This window comes from Akebia trifoliata, chromosome 3, assembly GCF_017979445.1.
Source record: "Akebia trifoliata isolate Shusen 1 chromosome 3, ASM1797944v1, whole genome shotgun sequence".
NCBI lineage: Eukaryota > Viridiplantae > Streptophyta > Magnoliopsida > Ranunculales > Lardizabalaceae > Akebia > Akebia trifoliata.
Window position 1 is genome coordinate 22,762,187 of NC_141377.1, and position 22,372 is coordinate 22,784,558.

Sequence of the window (22,372 nt, forward strand, 5' to 3'; positions counted from 1 at the left end):
TTTTGATGGACTTTGAAATATTCAATATGTTGTATAGACGTAATACTGTAAGAGTATCTGTCTGGTTTGTCATTTTCCAAGATGGAGTAATTCTTGATACTCAAACTCTCCACAAACAAAGAGTTTTTTTGTGGCATTTTAGTATACACCTGTGAGCGTGAGCCTAAACACCATTGTAAGTATTCATTATTGGTTTGTTGGATGACCATGCCTCCATCACACAGTCAACACACGCTTCCATCTAAGCATATCTTTGGCCCAAGCCCACTAAATGAGAAGTACTTTGACGAGACTTCACGACTCGTCACCCATATCTTTCTATCCATGTTTCTCTTTTAATAAAAAAAAATCAAGAGAGAGACCTCAAGTCCCACATCAAAAATTGATGAGTACAACGTACAACCCAATAAATCCTAACTTTACCTTTTAATGTTTCTTGCTTTCCTATACCGCTTATGTCTCAATGCCTACGTTTCCTCACAAACAAAATGACATGGGTCTACGTTTAGGCTCTTTTATTGATCAAGAGCTGTCCTAGGATGGTTTCCATATACATCATAATTGATGTGTATATGAAGCACACAATTCCCTTCCCTTGTTCTTGCTAATTTTGCTGTATAGGTGTACAATTTTTTTTTAAAAGTAAATCATAGAGACAGAGACGGACTCCAAACCTTTTCCATTCTTAGAAGTTTAAACTGCAACAATAATAAATATATATATATACATATATATATATATATATATATATATAATATATATATATATGGATCCCGTTCCGCAACAAACACTTTGACAAACATTTTGGCAAAACATTTTTCAAAACATGGGTTAGAGGTTTTGGAATGGGCTGATTTTTGGTGAGGATGATCTCTACGGTGAGGAGATCATCCTCACCAAAAATCAGCCCATTCCAAAACTTTTAGCTCCAGTTTACAAGTTGAAAAATTGTGGACCATCCATTTTTTGTAAACCATTTTTGATGGGATTAGAAGTTTTGGAATGGGCTGATTTTTGGTGATGATGATCTCCTCACCAAAGAGATCATCCTCACCAAAAATCAGTCCATTTCAAAACCTCTAACCTATGTTTTGAAAAATGTTTTGCCAAAATGTTTGTTGCTGAATATTTCCATATATATATATATATATATATATATACACCTGGTAGTATCAACACCAGAGTGTGGCTTTTGTTTTACTCCAAGACAACATATATACTATGGTGAATTGTAACAGTCCAGAATGATTCCAACCGACCATAATCTCCATACACCAAAAATGATGTGTAGGCCTATGAACCAAAACATAACCTGCTTCATCTCTTTTACTACTATCATCTGGAATGAGGGTGGTGAAAGGGAAATATAGAACCAAAATCTATTGAAATCAAAAGGGTTTAATCATTGAATCCAAGCCACCGATCTAAACCCCAACAAAGAAATAAGTTATGACCGACACTTTAGTCACCGATTTAAACCGAGCCCATCAATCAAAACCACCCCCCCCCCCCCTCCACCCCACACACAATTGTGTTGTGATCCGCACTTGCTTGGATGACCCAATTATGGGGAACCTAATTCCATTGCAACCTTCAAAGGATCGGTTCCTTTATGGACTTTTTTCCAACAATATCCCCATAGTTTGGTGATCCAATAATAAGAAACAATCACATATCTATGTGGTGTTTGGGTACATGGAACTTGATCTTCTTCATGCCCTAATCCATCTAGATGTGCATACAAATATAGGGTTTTAAGATAACTCAAATCAGATTCAACGATGGATTATCCCCTATCGCTAGTGTTTGACCATCACTTTGCAATCTAAAAATCTGATCAACAATCCATGATGTGTCCCTTAACAAAATCAAATTTTAAATCCTTACTGTAAACTGACCATGGCTGGTAGAGCATAGTCGTTTCTCCTTGTATGATTCTCATAGACAATGCCAAATTGTACATGCAAAAAACTTGCACTACCTTGAGATCTATGATGATCTCGCGATCTCATCTTCTCGTACCCCTGGGTATGTGTAAAGAAAGGAAAAGAAAATTTTCCTTTGAATTGAATTTTATTGAATTAGAAGATGTAGCTTTATACAAAAGATTTCCTACAATCATGCTAATCTATTCTAGGTAATCTAAGTATAAAAGGCAACTAAACAAATATACAACCAATACAATATATCTGTCAATGAGTGGATAAGGAAACAAAACAGATATACAACTAATGCAATATATTCTTCAAGGAATGGCTGGATATCATTGACCTTCTCAACACTCCTCCTCAAGTTTGAGAGTGAATGTCAAGAACTCCCAACTTGCGCATCATAGTTGAGAAAGCTTCCTTTTCCAATGGCTTTGTGAACACATCCACAAGCTGATTTGTTGAAGCAATATGTTTGTCACAGAAAAAATGACAATCCATCTCTATATATCTAGTTCTTTCATGAAAAACGGGATTGGCGGCTATATGTAAGGCAGCTATGTTATCACAATATAACAATGCTGGCTTTGGATGCAATATTCTCAAATCTATTAATAATGAATGCAACTAAGATAATTCACAGCATGTACTTGTCATGGCTCTATATTTGGCTTCTGTTGAGGAGAGAGATACGATTTTTTGCCTCTTTGTCCGTTAGGAAACAAGAGAAGATCCCAGAAAAACACAATAGCCCGTAGTGGATCTACGAGATATTGGACAACCTGCCCAATCCGAATCAGAAAAAGCTCGCAAAGATAAATCATTTTGAGAAGGGAAAAACAAACCTTGTCTTGGACTACTTTTCAAATAACGTAACCTGCGCAAGGCAGCTTCCATGTGTGGTTTGCGTGGTGCATGCATGAATCTACTTAACACATAGACTGAGTAGGTGATATCCGGCCGAGTAATAGTCAAATAAATTAGTCGTCCAACAAGTCGCCTATACTCAGATGGATCTTTAAGCAATTCACCTGAATCCGAAAGCTTTATGTTTTGCTCCATGGGAAAGTTCATAGGTTTAGCACCCAAAAATCCACCATCTTTTAAAATTTATAAAGTATATTTTCGTTGCGAGATGGAAATACCTTTCTTTAACTGAGAAACTTCGATACCCAGAAAATACTTCAAATCACCCAAATCTTTAATTCGAAAATGACTATGCAGAAAGTTCTTGAGAGCTAATATGGCATTGACATCATTACCCGTAATAAGAATGTCATCAACATATATCAACAAAGCTGTAAAAGATTTCCCTTTCCGATATGTGAATAACAAGTAATGTGCTTTGGATTGAACAAATCCAGCAGCTTGGATAGTTGTAGAGAACTTGGCAAACTATTGTCGGGAAGCTTGTGTTAAGCCATATAACAACTTGTGAAGGCGACACACTAGATTCTCCCCCTATCGTCGAAGACCAGGAGGTGGAGACATAAATTTGTTCATAGAGATCACCATGAAGAAAAGCATTGTTAACATCAAGTTGGTGAAGAGACCAATTCTGGGCAGCTACTAAAGCCAATAAACAACGAACAGTGATCATTTTAGCAGTGGGGGAAAATGTGTCATGGTAATCTATACCTTCCAGCTGTGTGTAACCTTTCACAACCAAACGAGCCTTGAAACGCTCAATAGTGCCATCCGAGTGTCGTTTGAATTTATAAACCCAACGACAACCAATAGGCTTTTTACCAGGAGGAAGAGAAGTGAGGGACCAAGTGTGGTTGGCTTCTAAAGCGGCCAATTCATATTGCATTGCTTCTTACCAACGAGAATGAGAAGCTGCTTTGATATAAGATGTAGGCTCAATATCTTGACTGACAGCAGTTGTAAAAGAGTAATGTTGTGGTGAGTAACGATAATAAGAGACAAAATTACAAGGGGGATATCGCATACCTTTTTGTGGACCTGATGACAAATGCGGCAAATGGTTGGGAAATGTTACTTGGTTGCAAACATAATCACATAAAGTCATGGGAAGGTGATGAGATCATTGAGAACTGTGTAAAATGGGTTCAGGAGGAAGACTAACATATGATGGTTGAGGAGAATTTGGATTCAGTGGTGAGGGTTGTTGGACGGGAGAAACTATTTCTGGTGATGGGGTTGTTGGACTAGTGAGGATATAGAAAGAGGAATCACAATAGTTGAATTTGAGGAAGTGGATAAAATGGACTCATAAGGAAAAATAGTTTCATGAAAAATAACATCACGGCTGGTGAACATTTGATGAGTGGCGAGGTCATAGAGCTTGTAAGCTTTTTGACCAACTGGATAACCAATAAAAATACAACGTTTGGCTCGAAAAGCGAATTTATGGGGGATGTGCACATCAATAGCATATGCAAGACACCCAAAAACTCGAAGATGGGAATAAGAAGGAAGCTTGCTATAAAGTCGTTCAATAGGAGTTTGGTGAGAAAGGGGTGGTGTGGAAAAACGATTAATTATGTAAACAGCAGTGGAAACACATTCTACCCAAAAATGTAAAGGAAGGTGGGCTTGAAAACGAAAAGCTCTAGTTGACTTAAGAATATGGCGATGTCTTTACGAACCCATTTTGTTGATGAATATAGACACAAGAATGTTGATAAGTAGTTCCTTCTTGTTTAAAAAATTCCCACATAGAGAAGAATTCTCCTCCATTATCAACCCGAATGTTGGCTATAGAAACATGGAATTGTGTTTGGAAAAATGAGAAAAAATTGATAAGTAAATGTTGTGTTTCATTTTTGTGATGCATAAAAAATACCCTTGTGAATCTAGAATAATCATCCACAATAGTCAAAAAATATTTCGCACCAGAAAAAGAGGTAATTTTATAGGGGCCCCAAATGTCACAATGAATTAATTCAAAAGGTCGAACAAACGAAATTGAACTAACAAAAAATGGAAGTCGACTTTATTTTGCAAGTACACAAAGATCACAAGCATTATTGGACTCGAAAGGGAAATTTAACAAATGTTTTGCCATAAACTCTAATCTAGAGGAAGACAAATGCCCTAATCGATGATGCCACAAAACGGTGGAGGAGGCGACTTGAGAATTGGGTAAAAGGCAAGAAGTGGCTGTTGCGGATGGAGTTTGAGGTTTTGGCTTCTCTGATGCTAACGCAACCAAGTAATAAATTCCGTCTCGTTGTTCACCCAAACCAATCGTCGTCTTCGTCATCAAGTCCTGCAAAATACAACAATAAGGGAAAAAGGTTACTGAATAATTGAGATCTTTGGTAACTTGACTCACAGACATTAAATCCACCTTAAAAGATGGCACACCAAGCACATTTTTTAAAGTAACAGCAGAATTCAAAGGTAAATTTCCAATGGATGTAATGGGGGCTTGTTCTCCACTTGGCATAGCAACTGGTGGCAAAAGGGTGTTTTAATTGCTATTAACAAGTAAAGATGGAGATGAAGTAATGTGGTCTGTTGCACTACTGTCGATAATTAATTGATGGAGGTGCAACAATGTTTGTAACAGACCTGAGGAAGCATTAGCAGCGTTAGCTTTAGGATTGGTGGATTGTGTCGTCTCTTTACCCTATATGATAAATAATATTTGCTGGATTTGCAAATCAAAGAGCCCATTTGTCACTGACGACACTTCCTGCATTATTGGATCCTCCTTGACATTGTTGACTGAAGACTAATGGCTATTGTTGCACTTAAAATGAGTGTTTCCTTGATTGGGCCTGTTTGATGCATGTTTAAGGTGTTCTAGTGGGTACCCATTCAGCTTCCAACATGTTTCTCACACATGATGGCCGCGGTCACAATAAGAGCAATGCAAAGGTTTTCGATTAGATGAGTTGGAACGGGAAGAAGAACCTCTTCCATGTCGAATAGCCAGAGCCACCGGTTCACCCTTCGAACAATCATGGCTGAGTTTTTCATCGTTTCACGTGCAACCCCTAAGCTTCGCTACTTCTCTTCTTATACAATGGAAGAGTAAGCCTTGGCAACATCAAGTAGTGGATTCATCAATAGAATTTGCCTTCGGATTGCACTGTAGGATTCATTGAGTCCCATGAGAAATTGCATCAATCTGTGTCTCTTATGGTCTGCCCCACAATAGCAAATAGTGTTATTATAGGATCTTAGTTAATCCCATAATTTTTTCAACCTTGTGTAATAAGCCGCAACAGTCATCTGATCTTGAGCAACACAAGTAATATCTTTCTCTATCTGAAAAATACGAGGGGCATTACTTTGAGAAAAATGATCCTGAAGGTCTTCCCATACCTCTTGGGCGGTGGTTGAAAAAATGATGCTGTCTGCAAAATCCTGTGTGAGTGAATTGAGAATCCAAAAGAGGATCATATCGTTGCATTTTTTCCACGAAGCATAGTCGTCTAGTTTGGCTGTGGCAGATGGCATTGTGGTGGTCCCGTCTATGAAGCCTAACTTGGATTTGGCATTCAAAGAAATCGTCATGGCTCTACACCATGTCGAATAATTATCCCCATTAAGGGGTTTGGAAACAAGCACCATTCCTCGATGATCAGAATGATGGAGAAAATATGGATTGGCAGCATCAAGCATGCCTCTTTTCAAAGATTGTTGGTTTGCCATGATAATGGAAAATAGAGATAAAAAAGAAGGCAAAAGAAAGAGGACAAAAAGTTAGGGTATCATTCCCTGCTCTAATACCATGTAAAGAAAGGAAAAGACAATTTTCCTTTGAATTGAATTTTATTGACTTAGAAGATGTAGCTTTATACAAAAGATTTCCTACAATCATGTTAATCTATTCTAGGTAATCTAAGTATATAAGGTAACTAAACAAATATACAACCAATATAATATATCTGTCAATGAGTGGATAAGGAAACTAAATAGATATACAACTAATGCAATATATTCTTCAATGAATGGTTGGATATCATTGACCTTCTCAATAGTATGCCTGTAACAACACCTCTCTAACGCTCAAGTTAAAACTTTAGTACAAAGATATTGTAAAATTTAGAAGGGGGAGAACTCATACCTTTTAGTACCTCTGTCCATCTATTTATAAAGATGAAACCTAAGGATCCCTTAGATCCTATTACCGATTTGACCCTTATCCAATTTAGAAGGTAGATCTTAATTAATTATTTGGGAATGTATCTAGTAAATATCTGGCCCTCATATATTCCTCTTTTTTTTTTCCTCACCAGAATTTTAACCTCTTTTGATCTAATCCTTGATTTTATCCAACCAAGACCTGAACCCATGATTGATTTGTGACTGAGCCACCTAGCTTATTTTTGTATCTTCATACCAAACTTGAATCCCTAAGTGCCACATGTTGTTCCTTGGTACCTAGGGACAAATATCCTCCACAACAATCATCAACACGTGAGAATCAATTAGGAGGAGGCTCATGGCCTTACTTGATTCATCAACTACCCCACCACCTAGTTTGACCACGCCATGGTGGCCTTGAGCTTGATTTCTCCCAAACTATGGTGATTTGTCCCTATCCATTCCTTGAGTATAGTGGAACTTCAAATTTTGTACAATGGGTCATTGATTGAACTGAATTGTCTTCGAGACACCTCCAAAATAATTTGTATATAATTAAACTCCTTTAATTACATATACATACATGCCAAAATGCATGGATTAAGCAATTATTCATCATAAGGCATAAAATTGACCTTAACATGATTTCTTATATAAAATATTGAATAATACTAATAAAAAGTAAATAAGTGCCTTCAAAATATATGAAATAATTAAAATACTTAGAAACTCATCATTAGTCATGGTGTGAAACTAGAAAACATATGATAGGCTCACACTATAAGGGCATTAAAAAAGAATAATTTTAGGGTGAGAGATATACCTCTAAAAAGGTAAGATGCCTTGCAATCTGTTAATACTTGCTCTTGAAGTGAGACATATCCATGGATGTCATCCAGGTCCATTAATAGTTGAAGGTACAAGGTAGATATCTTCATTTTAGTCTTATCAACAAATAAGTTGCACCCTAACAATTGTAAAAGGTATCCCTTCTCACAAGAAAACTTCATTCTAACTGTGCGATTAGAATCCGATGGACGGTGCTGATGGATTCTATCTCATTGATCCAAAGTCGTTCCCGTCACCTCCCTTTTTGTATCGACGTGGTACCTACCAAAATCACTCTAACGCTTAAGTTAGAGAAGTAGAGAAAATAATTAAGGAACTGGTTAGACCTCCAATCCGTCAAAAGATCCTTTTTTTGTGTTAAATGTGTTATTTATGGACCCTTGCTGCAAATCAGGATTTTCCCCTTTCATGGATGGTGATCTTAGGGAATTGCCTGATTTTGTAGATCCATAAACAGAATGGGGATCTTTTGGATTGGTCGTACTATACTGGAAAGTGTAAGTTCCATATTTTGTCAATCCCGAGACACATGTTGAGTGTCGGATCGATTTACTATTGAAGAGATATGAAGACTTCGTTAAAGCTGCTCAACCGTACATGCCTCGACAAAAAGCTTCCATGTGTATGCACAAATCCTAAGAGGTAATGAGACTACCTAATACCATTTTCCAACACTTAGATGATTGATAGGTCGACTCGTTGTAATTAGGAAAACTCTTTCCTCAACCCGTTCGCTCATCGGACCTTTTGGGAATTGAATATGGACATAGAGGGGACATTAAAGATTTGACCACTCTAAAACCATTTTCTATCCTTGGTGTTTTATAGGTGTCATTATATAGGTAAAATCTAGCTCACATTCGAACCGTTTCGACGTCGGACTTCCCGAAAGCTCGTTTTGACCAAAAATGATAAAAAGGGTATTTTAGTCATTTTACCCATTTTATCATGACCCATCCCTTGGTGGAAGTTTTGGGATATTCTAAATAGTAATGTCTATCAGCTCCCCAAACGGCATACAAAAAAGAGCTACCGTTTGAAAGTTATAGTCAAAACACTCTGCGGGGGCATTTTGGTAATTTACTGATGTGCCTCACTTGTGGTTGACGGTGCCATCGACAGTCCTGACGGTGCCACCGACAGCAAGCGCTCAAACGGTCATATTTATGACCGTTGAGCCACGAATTTGGTCTCTTCTCATACATAACAACTCCAACTCTTTCATTTGGGTTGGTTGAAGCTTGAGAGAAGTAAATCCTTCATTTCTACATACTTTTAACCCTCTCTCTAGCCATGGAAGGGCTCAAACTTTATTGAAAATCCTTTTGACCCTTTGCCCTTCCTTTGGATCAATCCTAGAGAAGATTGCCTCTCCTCTCTCCACATTTTGAGAGTCTTCTCTACTTTCATGAGAATTTAACTTAGGTGAACCCTTTAACATTCTTAGACTTCTCATTTGATCCCTCTCCGCCCATCAAACGTCACCTTGCACACACATTGGTACATTCATGGAGCAAGGAGCAAAAAGGAGATGATGGTAGGAGTAATTACAAGTAGCCGACGAACTCGGAAGCTTGATTGGAAGATCCAACCGTCGAGACGTACTTGTAAGCTCAAGGACTCGAAGAACTCAAGATCTCTATTGACAAATCTTATGAAGATGAGTGAGTCTTTGATTTTATTTTTAATTTTAAAAACATATGTATGTGGTTACTTGGTTCAGCCCTCAAAAACCAAGCTCTTGATTCGAATCGAGGATTCTTGACAAGAGTAGAGGTTTGTGAGTTTCCGAGGAACAAAACTCACAATTTTGAGAGAATGCGTTCTCTCGATCTTAAGGTTTTAGAATTTAGCCTATGTATAAAAATTCTATGTAAAAGGTTTGAGGTGAACCATAAACCCTTTTGATAGTGAACACCAAATTCCTAGGTAGGAACCTTGGGAGTGGATGTAGGCATGTTGCCGAACCACTATAAAACGCTTGTCTCGTGTTTGTGAAAATGCTTCTATTAGTTTATACTTAGATGAATGTATGCTATGAATGAATACGACGCTAAGTATGTCATACGATGAATGTTTATATTCTAAGAAAATTTCAATTGCATTACAAACTAGAGACTTTCCATAAGAATGGATGTAAGCACATTGTCGATCCATTAGATGACGTATGTTTTGTGCATGTGTTTATAATTCCGCAATTTACACTTGAATCGTATATGAATGTGTCATTGAATGACATAATTAAATGAATGATTAAATTTCAAGTGTATTTTCATTAAATGCATCTTAGAGACATAAGTGTCAAATCGAGGCTAGGTGAATGACTTAGAACACAATCAAATTATCAATCTAAGTTAAAATTGGATAAATCGAAAGAAATTTTAATTATCCTATTCACCCCCCCCCCCCCTCTAGGACTAGATATGGTACGAAGCACGTATTTTCAGAAAGATCTCCTCCGAGATCTCTAGGCTTGACATGCACATATCAAGATTACAGTTATTTCTATGACCAGGTCTACCCTGCTTGGTAGACCAGGTCTCATTCAGTATTGTGCTACCCTTCTAGCCATAATAGGGAGATCTCTACTTTGACCTGCCCTGTTGTTGGCCAGCGCCCGTATTTTGTTCTACGCATAGTACTATTTAACCAGCCTGGACACGTGTATGGCTCAAATAATTAAACGGTTATTTCCCTTTGCAATTACCCCCTCTCGAGGAGACGTTAAGTTTCTCCGTCTTCTCAAGACATGTAACCTATTTTTCATTGGTTGCTTTGACTCTCTATAATTACTTCTACTCTTCACGAATCAACTTATTTAATGCAACAACATTTCAAATCATCTCTGATGGCTAAGACGATTCAATTTTCATCTATGTCCATCCACGTGTCTTACTATCATATACACTACCCCCTAACTACGACGTTTAGGTTGGAGTTTAGGCTGTTCTCTTAGGCATATGCACTCCTTTATTTTTTCTTATAAATAGGAGACTTAGTGTTCATTTTCCTTCTTACTGTGCTATTACTTTTCGTGATCTCGTCTCTATGCATTCTACGAGAAATTCTTTACCTTTTTCTTTCTGCTTCACTACTACTCTTACCTCTTTTAGACTGAGGTAATATTTTATTCTTTTCTTCTCCTTTTTACAAATTTACTCTCTCAATGGTTGTTAACATTACCTGACTTCGGAGGAGGCTCTATATCCCTGCCTGTGTGTCTTTTCGGGTCAGTCATGACCCTAATAACCCTAGCGACTGTCATCAGGGAGAAATTTTGGTCTACATCGACCAAATTAAGGCTGGCCTTAGTTTCCCCCTCTCTCCCTTCCTTAGAAAGATGTTGAGTAAGATAAACAAGGCCCCAAGCCAAATGTCTGATATCTTCTATCTTCTGATGGAGATTGTGGAGAAGATGGGCATAACCTCTAATAACTTCTACTCTTCACAAATCGACGCATTTAATGCAACGGCGTTTCAAATCATCTCTAACAGCTAAGACGAATCAATCTTCATCTACGTCCGTCCACGTACCCCACTATCATCTGTACTACCTCCAAACTACGACGTTTAGGTTGAATTTTAGGCTATTCTTTCAAGCATATGTACTCCTTTATTCTTTCTTACAAATAGGAGACTTAGTGCTCATTCTCCTTTTTACTGTGCTATTGCTCTTCGTGATCTCGTCTCTATGCATTCTACAGTAAATTCTCTATCTCTTTCTTTCTACTGCACCACTACTATTAGCTTTTTAAGACTGAGGTAATCTTCTATTATTTTTTTCCCTTTTTTTGTAAATTTACTCTCTCAATGGTTACTAATATAACCCAATTTTGGAGGAGGCTCTACATACCTACTTGTGTGTCTCTTCGGGTTAGTAATGACCCCAATAACCTTGGCGACTACCGTCAAGAAAAAATTTTGGTCTGCGTCAGCCAAATTAAGGCTAGTCTTAGTTTTTCCCTTTCTCCCTTCCTTGGGAGGTGTTAAGTAAGATAAGCCAAGTCTCAGGCCAAATGCCTGGCAACTTCTACTATCTGGTAGAGATTGTGGAGAAGATGGGCATAACCCTTAATAACTTCCTCTCAAGAAATAATCTAAAAGCCATCCCCTAATGCTCGAGGTATTATTCGTTATCCTCCAAGAGCGCAGTGGTGGTACTGGTTCCTTTTCTTCCCAATGCTGACAAAGAGAGGTACAAGGACCCCCTGTTTATCTTCGAGAACTAGGAGTTTACCCCTGACGTTCCTCATAAGGGATTTAGAGTCCCTCAAATCTTCCAGGGTAAGACTAACTTTAGGTTTCTGGCTATGTTTCAATCTACTGTTCTGTCTGCAACTTAATCTACTTCTAATGTTTGCTTTCTTTTATTCGTAGATACTTCTGCCCTTTCCGTTATTGAGACTAGGAAAGAGTAGCGTAGAGCATCCAAAGATCGGGAGTTAGTGGCAGTAGACTTCCAAACCAAAGTTGGTAAAAAGGTGGTGGTGGAAAACTTCCCTTCTGTTTTGCCTCGACCACATATATGACGAGTTTTCTTCGGTCAGGCTGAGTCGAACTTGAAAGATCTCCCTGCTCCCCTTGCCTCTACTTTTCCTCAGCCACCTACACAAAGGGCCTTATTTGGTTAGGCTTCCTTTGGTCAGGCCGAACAGATCCTAGAAGATCTTGATCCTTTGTTGGCCTTTGTTTTTAGTTTTCCTTCATCTCCAATTCTGCTAGGGTCCTCCAACGCCATGAATATTGACATCTCAGAGTTCCCTTTCTCTTGTTCCCCTGCCATTAAGGTTGCTCCTTTCATTGACCCAACCAAGAAGAAGAAGAAAAGTTTTGCCTCTTGAGGCTCCACCCTCACTAGAAAAGCAGGCCAACTGGCCTTAATGAGTGGGGAGTAGGTTGCTCATACTTCTACTACTGCTTCTGGTTTTACTATGGCTGCTACTGTTGTTATTGATGTAGCTGTTACTATCCTTACTGGACTTCCTGAGGAGATTTAGGCTCGGGAAGGGTAGAGTTTGGACGCCATCAGGGAGCACAGTCATGTTCTTGACCTACAATCACATAAGAGGCACAGGTTGACCAAGAAATTTTTTAGGGATCCTTCTCCTCTAGAGGAGTCAGAGCAAGAAAGTATCAGTCACCTTAAAACTCTTCTAGAGGAAGTTGCATTCTTTTGGAGGAGTCGTGAGGCCCTCCTCTAGGATGAAAACGTGTACAATGATTTTTGCCCTCCCTTCAACCATGTCCACAATAAAAGCTACGGGGTGAGGAACCTTGTCATTGTTGCCTCTATGCTCTTCCACTCCTTTTCTCCCAAGGATTGTGATGTTGTTGACCAGGCCAATGCCGACTTGGGCTTTAGTCGATTTGTTCATGGCCTCTATCAGGTAACTCTCTACTCTTTACTTTTCAAGCTTTTACTAATTTAACTACTTTACTCTTCTTGTAGGCCAATGTCTATGGAACCTTAGCCTTCCTAAAATAGAGTAAGGCTGAGGACCAGGTGGCTATCCTAGATAGGAAGCATGAAGAAAAAATAACTCAGCCCCAAGCTGAGTTGACCTCTTCTAGCCAATTTTCCTAGGAGACTAAAGAGGAGATGGAGGCAAACTTGGCCTAATTTTTCAAGGCAACCATAGCCTTAGAAGCCACCAATAAAAACTTGACAGATCTACAGGGTGTTCTTTAACTGGAACTGGCCAACTACAAAGAGAGAGTGCAAAGGAGAGACGTAGAGTTAGTGGATCTCTGAGAGAAAATACAGTAGTAAAAGCTTGAACTAGGCTCCTTTAGAATTGGTATTGAATCAGCTAAGACAGCTCAAGCCAAGGAAGATGAGGTTGATACCAAGAGACTACTTAGACAACTGCAAGCTCAATACTCTCGGTTGGTAGATGAAGCTTCTACTAAGGCCTATCATGAAGGATTTGAGGTTGCTCGTCTTCAGTACGAGAATGAAGATGAAGATGACAATGAGGATGAAGGTCCTCTTGTTTCTCCTATCAGGAATATGTCTAGCCAGACTGGGCATTTTGGACAAGTCCTACCTTTCCATTTGGATGGGGAGAGGAACCCTGTTGTTGTCTTGGAACGAGTTCTTGGTGAGGTTATGGAGGTTAGGCTTACCGTAAAATTGGAGCCAGCCAAGGCGATTGATTTTTTTGCTCAGGCCAGTGATCTACCCCTTGACCTACCTCCTATCCCTATTATTGATGTTGATCAGGACGAGGTGGTCGACCCTCCAAATCCTACTATTGAGACTTCTCCTTTTGCCAACTAGCCATCTACCATCAAATGATGATCTACTTCTTGGTTTCAACTATACTTTGTTTTTGTTGTTATTCTTTGTATTGTCTCATCTTTGGGACCTCTTTTGTACTCTTTCTTTTGTTATTAATGAGAAATTTGGCTTTCACAAAATTACTGTTTTTATCTTTAATATAACACTTTACTTCTTCATACTGTTTACACTGCATACTCAATCTGCTAGTCTACTTTCTAACTTAGCATAAATTTCACCATTAGGTTATACTCCTAATATGCCTTCTATGTGAATTCTATTCGCACTACTTGCACTGCACATACCACCGCTAAATTGCTTAAACTGCTCATATATTGTTAAAATTGCACATTCCACTGCTAAATTGCTTGAATTGCTCATATTTACTACCTCTTCCCCCCAAGTTCTACCGTATGTAAATTTTACTTAGGTAGGACCTTTTGAAAGATAAATACATTACATTTTAGGGAGGCATCTTCGAGTTTCTATCCTTGATGAAGGCTCTAACTTAGCTTTTATTTCTTTGTACCTGAAATGGCTACTCTTCAGCACTTTCATTATTCTAAGGCAAACTATAGTCTTATAACGACTATTTTCCTACCCATTGGTAGATCTCTTTAAAAATATACTTTTATGTTAAACAAATCTCTTAGCTCTACTTTTCAAGACAGAGTATGGTCGACCAGTTCTTCACTTTACTAGTTGAAGCGGAGGAGAGCTGTATAAACCAGACTCTAGAATGAGTCCAAATCAGTGCTGATTTACTCATGCCAAAGTAGGGCCCCGATCAGTTTCTTACTTTGCCAATTAAAGCAGAGAAGACCCACGTAGGTCTGAATCCAGGTGGGATCCACATTAGTACTTTGTTACTCGTATCAGAGTTGAGTCCCAACCATTTTCTTACCCTGTCAATTAAGGTAAAGAAGACTAATGGAGATCGAGTTGCTGATCCAATAATTCAAGTTGATGTTTTCAAGTCTTTTCAAGAACCATTGCAAGGAATTGGCGGTCCGATGACTAGGGCAAGGACAAAGAGGATGGAAGAGGCATTGCAAGGCTTGATTGTGGAAGTACAATACAAAGAGGCCATTCTAGAAGATTCTAAGGCTAACTTTAGAGATATCAAAGTTTTATCAAGGATGGTCAACTATCTTTTTATGCAAAAGATCAATTTGGATGCAAGGGTTAATTGGAATTTTTTATGTTCTAATTGTCCTTAATTTTGATTTCTTTATTTTCTAAGGACTAATTAGACTTTCTTTATTTTCCAAAGGACTAATTAGAATCAATCTTGATCTAATTTGTCTATAAAAGGGCACCTCATGTTGTAATTGAGACACAATTGACAATTTACATTTTTATGAGAATTGAAATTTCTTCAAGAACTTTGTTTTGTTTCATGTGTTCTAGCTTGAGTTCTTTATGAGATCTTTATGAGTTCTTTATGAGTTCTTGTTTGAGTTCTTGAAGGAGGGCATGAATCTTCGACTTATCAAAGGAGTGATCATCCTTTGTGGCGTCTCAAGGTTGGGGTTTTAAGGACATAGCTTCCTTAAGGTTCTAATCCGATCAACATCATCTTTTGTTTATACACAACTTGTGTTTCCTTTGAATTAAAAGATTCCTAGAAGAAATCATCAAGAGGAGTTTCCAAGAGGAATCATATCATTTGGTATCAGAACTCCAAGATTGCTAGAAAAATGAATCATCATTGAGAGAATTCTTCGAAGATTGGGTTACGTGCCATTCAATTGGAAATTCAACGGAGTAGATCTTGTACCCCAACAAAATTCATATCAATTCAAAGCCAATAATGGTTGGAAACCAGGTTTTTATTATTTCAAAACATTCTTGATACGTTCTTGTTGGAAACCATGAACATTCATTGAATTTCATAGTTGTTCTTATATAGTTCTTTGTGAATTCTGTATTTTCTTTGCGGTATTTTTTTTTTTTTGAGCTCTGAAAATTTTCTTGCTAAAATTACAAATTATGATCGATCATCAACAATCAATCTAAGATATATAATCTATATGATCATCTTTGTTTTTTTTTTTTTTCAAAGATTCAGATTTTAATTTTGTGTGCAAGAACAAACCAAAGTTACTAATGTTGAAGGACAAACCAAAGTTGCTGTCCACAACATGATTTGTTGCTGAAACACAGCTACATTAATTCTAATCTAAGTTGGGTTTTTCATGAAAAAAAAAAAAAAAAACTTCTTGGCTGAGTTCTTGGTTTCTGTTTTGAGCATCCAACTTGAGATTACATAAAAAGAAAACTCTTGACGTGGCTGCTCTCATTTTGCTGCTGTTAATTTGTTATGATGATCAAGATTTACATATTATTGTTGCTATCCTTCAATGGTCATTGATTGAATTCAGCAACTGTGTTTTCTTGATTGTTGCTGAATTATAATGATAGAACGTTATTACATGATCGCCCATGATCTGATCTTTTTGAATACCATTGAATACCGTTTGCCATACTGATTTTTTTTGTTTTGTTTTTGTTTTGTGTTGAATTACGATTTGCTGAATGTCTCCAGACTTTTAATTCTTGAATGTTACATGTTACATCATTTGCTGGAGATTAAACACCAATACCATTATTAGAGTTAAAGTTTGATTACCATTTAAGAACAAACCACTGTCCAAGTTGCTGAATTTGTTTTCTTTTATTTTTTTTATTTTTTTGTTTTGTTTTTTTTCTCAAATAAGAAATTAGTTGCTGCTGTTCTGAATTCAGCAAGAATACAATGGAGTGTAAAGAAGATGTTATTCTTTTTAATAATCTTTATAAAGAACATAATAAACAACCCTCTTTAGAAGTACGTTTTTGAGTTTTGGAGAACGTTGTGGCTGACTTGAAATCCTTATTAAGACTGAATAGCGAGAAAGAAAACGTTTTAAGTTGTTGTATCTTCTTCGTTAAATTTCATCATTAGAGTTGTCTTTTATGTCCGTTCTTTGAACATAGACGAACTATTGGAATTCAAGGACAAACCATTGATGTCACTGTAATTCCGCCATTTAAGAAGAATGTAAGGAGGACAACTTGTTGGATTTTCGTGATGTTTTGGCTGTAAACGTGTTGTTACTGTGTTGTGTTGTTCATCGAATTTAGATAGTAAATCATCTGCTGGAGTTTACGTAGTTTTTGAATGGAATTTGATCACCAATTTCGTCATCAACATTGCTATTTTTCCTTCGTCAAATTTATACAGAACATTTGGGGACTGTAATTGTTGGTTTCTTGAGATCTGCACCGTACAACTCACCTTTCACATACAGATCTTGTTTCCTTCAAAATTGTTTGTTTTTTTTTACATGATCAAGAACCTTCAAAGAACACCATGTATATTTTTATTTTATTTTTTTTTTATGAATTTCAGATATCCATATATTGTCATTACTTGACTTGGTCTCTTCTTTGACGTATTACATCAACAAATTAGAAGATCAAAAAAAAAAAGAAGGGGGGAATTGATATTCGCTGTTCGTAGTACAAAAAATCGATAATTTGGAGTTGCTAACTTCAAACGGTCATAACTTTTGATCCGGGTATCGGAACACTATTAGTGCATATCAAATCGAAGCTTTTTTCAAGACCTACAAGTTAAACGAGGCATAGCCTTGTTCCACACCGTTTCAACCCCAAATTCCATTGTTTTCATCACTTTCTGAGACATACAAGATTATTGTATATTCTTGTTGTTTTCGTTTATTTAAATTTACAGGTTCAAACCATGAGTAAGGAAGGAGGAGAACCACATGAGACCGACATGAAACTATTTATCAAGGCCGTTCATGACCAATTTAAATTGTTGAACTCAAGGTTGGACAATATGGAATCCTCTTATGAATCTAAACCCTATCGAAGACATGAGTTCGAAGGAGAAGAAGATGTTCATTCCGAAATGGAGGGAGTACATTATCGAAGGGATAAGAAAGTTGATTTCAAAGAAGATAACAATATGGGTAGCATAAAGATGACGATTCCGACCTTTCATGGAAAGAATGATCCTGAGTTATATTTGGAGTGGGAAAGAAAGGTTGAGCACGCTTTTGATTATCATAATTATTCCAAGATTAAAAAAAATAAAGTTAGTCATCGTGGAATTTACAAACTATGCCAGTACATGGTGGGATCAATTGGTGATCAATAGGCGCAGATATGGTGAGAGATCTATTCGGTCATGGGATGAGATTAAGTCAGTGATCCGTAAAAGATTTATACTTAGCCATTACTATCGAGATTTGTACATAAAATTGCAAGGGCTAGTTCAAGGTTCCATGAGTGTAGAGGATTATTATAAAGAAATGAAAATTGCCATGATTCGAGCAAACATAGAGGAAGATAGAGAAGCAACCATGGCTAGATTCATTTTCGGATTGAACAAGGAGATTGCTAATGTGGTTGAGTTGCACCATTATGTGGAGATGGAAGAGTTACTACACAAAGCCATTAAAGTAGAAAAGTAAATCAAGTCTAGACGGTTCAGATCTGGATCATCCTCTAATAATCCGTGGAGACCAAATTGGAAGGACAACAAAATTCCTTTCAAAACAAAAGAAGACGCAAAGTCAAAGCCTTGGGTTTCTGTTTCAAAAGATAAACCTAAAACAAAACCTCTTATTAAGTCACGTCAGGTTAAATGTTTTAAGTGCCAGGAGTTCGAACACATTGCTTCTGAATGTCCAAACAAAAGGGTTATGGTTGTATTGGCAAATGGAGACATTCAAAGTGCTAGCTCAAGTGATAATGAGATGCCTCAATTAGAGGATTGTTCTAATGTTGAAGTAGAAGAGCCTATGCATGGTGATTTACTTGTCACCAGGAGAGCTTTGAGTATACAACCTAAGGATGAAAGAGATGAGGAGCAACGTGAGCATATTTTTCATACAAGATGCCACGTGAAGGATAAAGTCTGTACATTGATTATTGGTAGTGGGAGTTGTACCAATGTTGCTAGTACCTTGTTGGTAGAGAAGTTGAATTTGAAATGGTAAAAACATCCTAAACCGTATAAGCTACAATGGTTGAATGATTGTGAAGAAGTGAAGGTAAACAAGCAAGTTCGGGTTCCTTTCTCAATAGGCAAGTATGTGGATGAGGTTCTTTGTGATGTGGCACCGATGCATGTTGGTTATATATTGCTCGGTCGACCATGGCAGTTTGATAGGAGAGTGTCGCATGATGGGTATAAAAACCGTCATTCTTTTGTCATGAACAATCAAAAAATTGTATTGGCCCCTCTCAAACATTTGCAAGCTTATGAGGACCAGGTTAGGATAGCAAGTGAGTGCAAAAAGAGAGAAAAACAAAAGTGTGAGCAAAAAGGAGAGTAAAGTGAGCAACATAGAGAGAAGAATAAAGTACTGAGTGTACTTGCTGACAAACATGATGTTAAAAGTGTAATGATAGCAACGCCACAAGTTTTAGTTCTTATGTACAAAGATGTTTATTTTTCTACTGACGATCTAAACTCATCTTTGCCTAGTGTTGTTATGTCTTTATTGCAGGATTTTGAGGATCTTTTTCTCGGGGAGATTCCACATGGTTTACCTCCTTTAAGAGGAATTGAGCACCAAATAGACTTCATACCTGGATCTGCTATACCAAATAGACCTGCTTATAGAGCTAATCATGAGGAAACAAAGGAGACACAAAGGCAAGTAGATGAATTGTTACAGAAGGGATTTATAAGGGAGAGTCTTAGTCATGTTCGATTCCAGTTCTCTTAGTACCAAAAAAAGATGGAACATGGCGCATGTGTATGGATTGTCGAGCTATTAATAAGATAACAGTAAAATATAGGCATCTTATCCTTAGGTTGGATGATATGTTTGATGAATTGCATGGCTCTCATTTATTTTCTAAAATTGATTTAAAGAATGGGTATTATCAAATTCGTATGAAAGAGGGAGATGAATGGAAAACTACATTTAAAACTAGATATGGGTTGTATGAATAGTTAGTAATGCCCTTCGGTATAACAAACGCACATAGTACATTCATGAGATTAATGAACCATGCCTTGCGTGCTTTCATGGGAAAATTTGTGGTACTTTACTTTGATGATATTTTAGTCTATAGCAAAAATATTGATGAACATGTAAAGCATTTGCATGCTGTGTTTAGTGTGTTAAGAGAACACCAATTATATGTTAATCTTAAGAAATGCACATTTTGTATGGAATCTGTTGTGTTTCTTGGATTTGTTGTTAATTCACAGGGATTTGTTGTTCTTAGGTGTAGGCCAATGATTCTGATTCAGCCAAGTATGGAATGAATGTGCTAAGTTTGCGTTTAGTGACTTTTATAGGCATGAAGGATTTCTTTCCAAGAAAAATAAATTGTGCGTGCCTAATTATTCAGTTCGTGAGTTACTTGTAAGGGAAAGTCATGGGGGAGGTTTAATGGGTCACTTTGGTGTCCTAAAAACTTTATATATCTTACGTGAGCATTTTTATTGGTCCCATATAAAGCATGACATGCAATCTATTTGTGTACTTACCCCTTACCTACTCACAATGGAGAGGGGAATGGGCACAGGGTAAATGTCGTTTGCAGAGAACTCGACTTCAACCCCTCGGATTTGATAGCGCCTATCGGGGCAAAAATCAGGGTCCATTTAACAAAAGAATCAAGGATGTCAATGGTTAACACGATCAACCATTACACAACGAATTCATCTCAAAACTCACAGTTGCCACTCAAATTGGCCAACCTCACCATCCATCCCACTCATCAAAATACTGCTACCCGACCACCTTTAGTTATACCTTACGGATCACCAAACCATCAAAATTCGACCCAACCTCCTCTGGTAATACCCTACACACTGCCAAATTCTTAAGGATCAACCCGACCCCCCCTTCATATTCCATACACTTCATCTTCACGTCCATCGCTCGTCATTCCATACACTCCATCAACTCCTCAAGTAACTCTTCCTATCACCACTACATCCAAACCATCACCACCACCCCTCATCCTCAATGTAAAACCCGATCCACCTCCCATGACCATACACTCACCTAAACCATTCCCCTATAGCTCCGATCAGGCATTTCCCTAGAGTTACGAAACCACCATCACCACGACCACAGGGGTTGAAACCATGAAGAAAGCAATGGTGGCTGATATCGACCATATGACAAGGACAGGGAAATGTTAGAAATTATCAGAAAATGGGGTAAACATCAGGGAAGAAACAAAAGAGACTGCAAAAGAGGTGACAAATGAAGAAAAAAAAGGAAAGCAAAAGGAAAGGGTAAGCTGTATAAAGATGATAAGATGGAAAAGAAGGCAAAAGTGACAGATAAGGAGGCTACAGATTTCATTAAGCTCGTTTGCAAGAGTGAGCATAATATAGTGGACCAATTGAAGAAACAACCAGCTCAAATCAGCATTCTGGGTCTGATGCAAAAGTCAGAAGAACACCAAGAGGCATTACTAAGAGTTCTGAAAAAATCTCATATACCTGCAACCACTTCGCCAGCACAGTTGGAACAAACGATTGGCCAGATCATGGCCCCCAATCCCGTTATCTTCACTGAAAGTGAATTTGTGCTAGAAGGGCGGGGGCACATCGAGCCGTTAAACATCATGGTCATGTGCAAGGGCATGATGGTTGCCAGGGTGCTGATTGATAATGGTTCAGTGCTTAATGTTTATCCACTTGAAACCTTCCAGAAACTCAACGCTGATTGGTCACATGTCAAGCCTAACAACAAGGTTGTCCAAGGCTTTGACAGTTCGAGAAGGGATTCCATAGGAGAAGTGGACTTACAAATCATGATAGGTCCTTGTACCTTCGAGGTAACATTTGAAGTCATGGAAATACCGAAAAACTTTAACTTGCTGCTGGGCAGGCCATGGATCCATGTAGTAGGGGCTGTACCATCCTTGTTGCACCAAATAGTCAAATTTATCATAGGGCAAAGGATGATATCTGTAGTGGCAGAAAATCTTATCCTGACTGAGGGAGCTCCAGATGTGCCATTCATCGATATCGAAATGACGAAAGACAAAATACTGTACCATTCATATCAATTCGCTGCTGTCAATCATATTGAGAAAGGAAAAGAAAAGGTAAAGGTAGAACTATCGAGAACGAATCTGATGATTGGTCGGATTTTGAAAAGAGTAGGTTATTGACCTAGACAAGGGTTGGGACCAGGAGGAAAGGGGTAAGTTATACCAATTGAGGCAAAACAGTACACTCTTTATTTTGGTCTGGGGT

General features: G+C 37.8%; 1 pseudogene; it reads right to left on the minus strand.

The window, feature by feature from the left end:
- Positions 1–2,288: 2,288 nt before the first annotated feature.
- LOC147406152 (uncharacterized) lies at positions 2,289–6,557 on the minus strand (annotated as a pseudogene).
- Between the last annotated feature and the right edge of the window lie 15,815 nt (positions 6,558–22,372).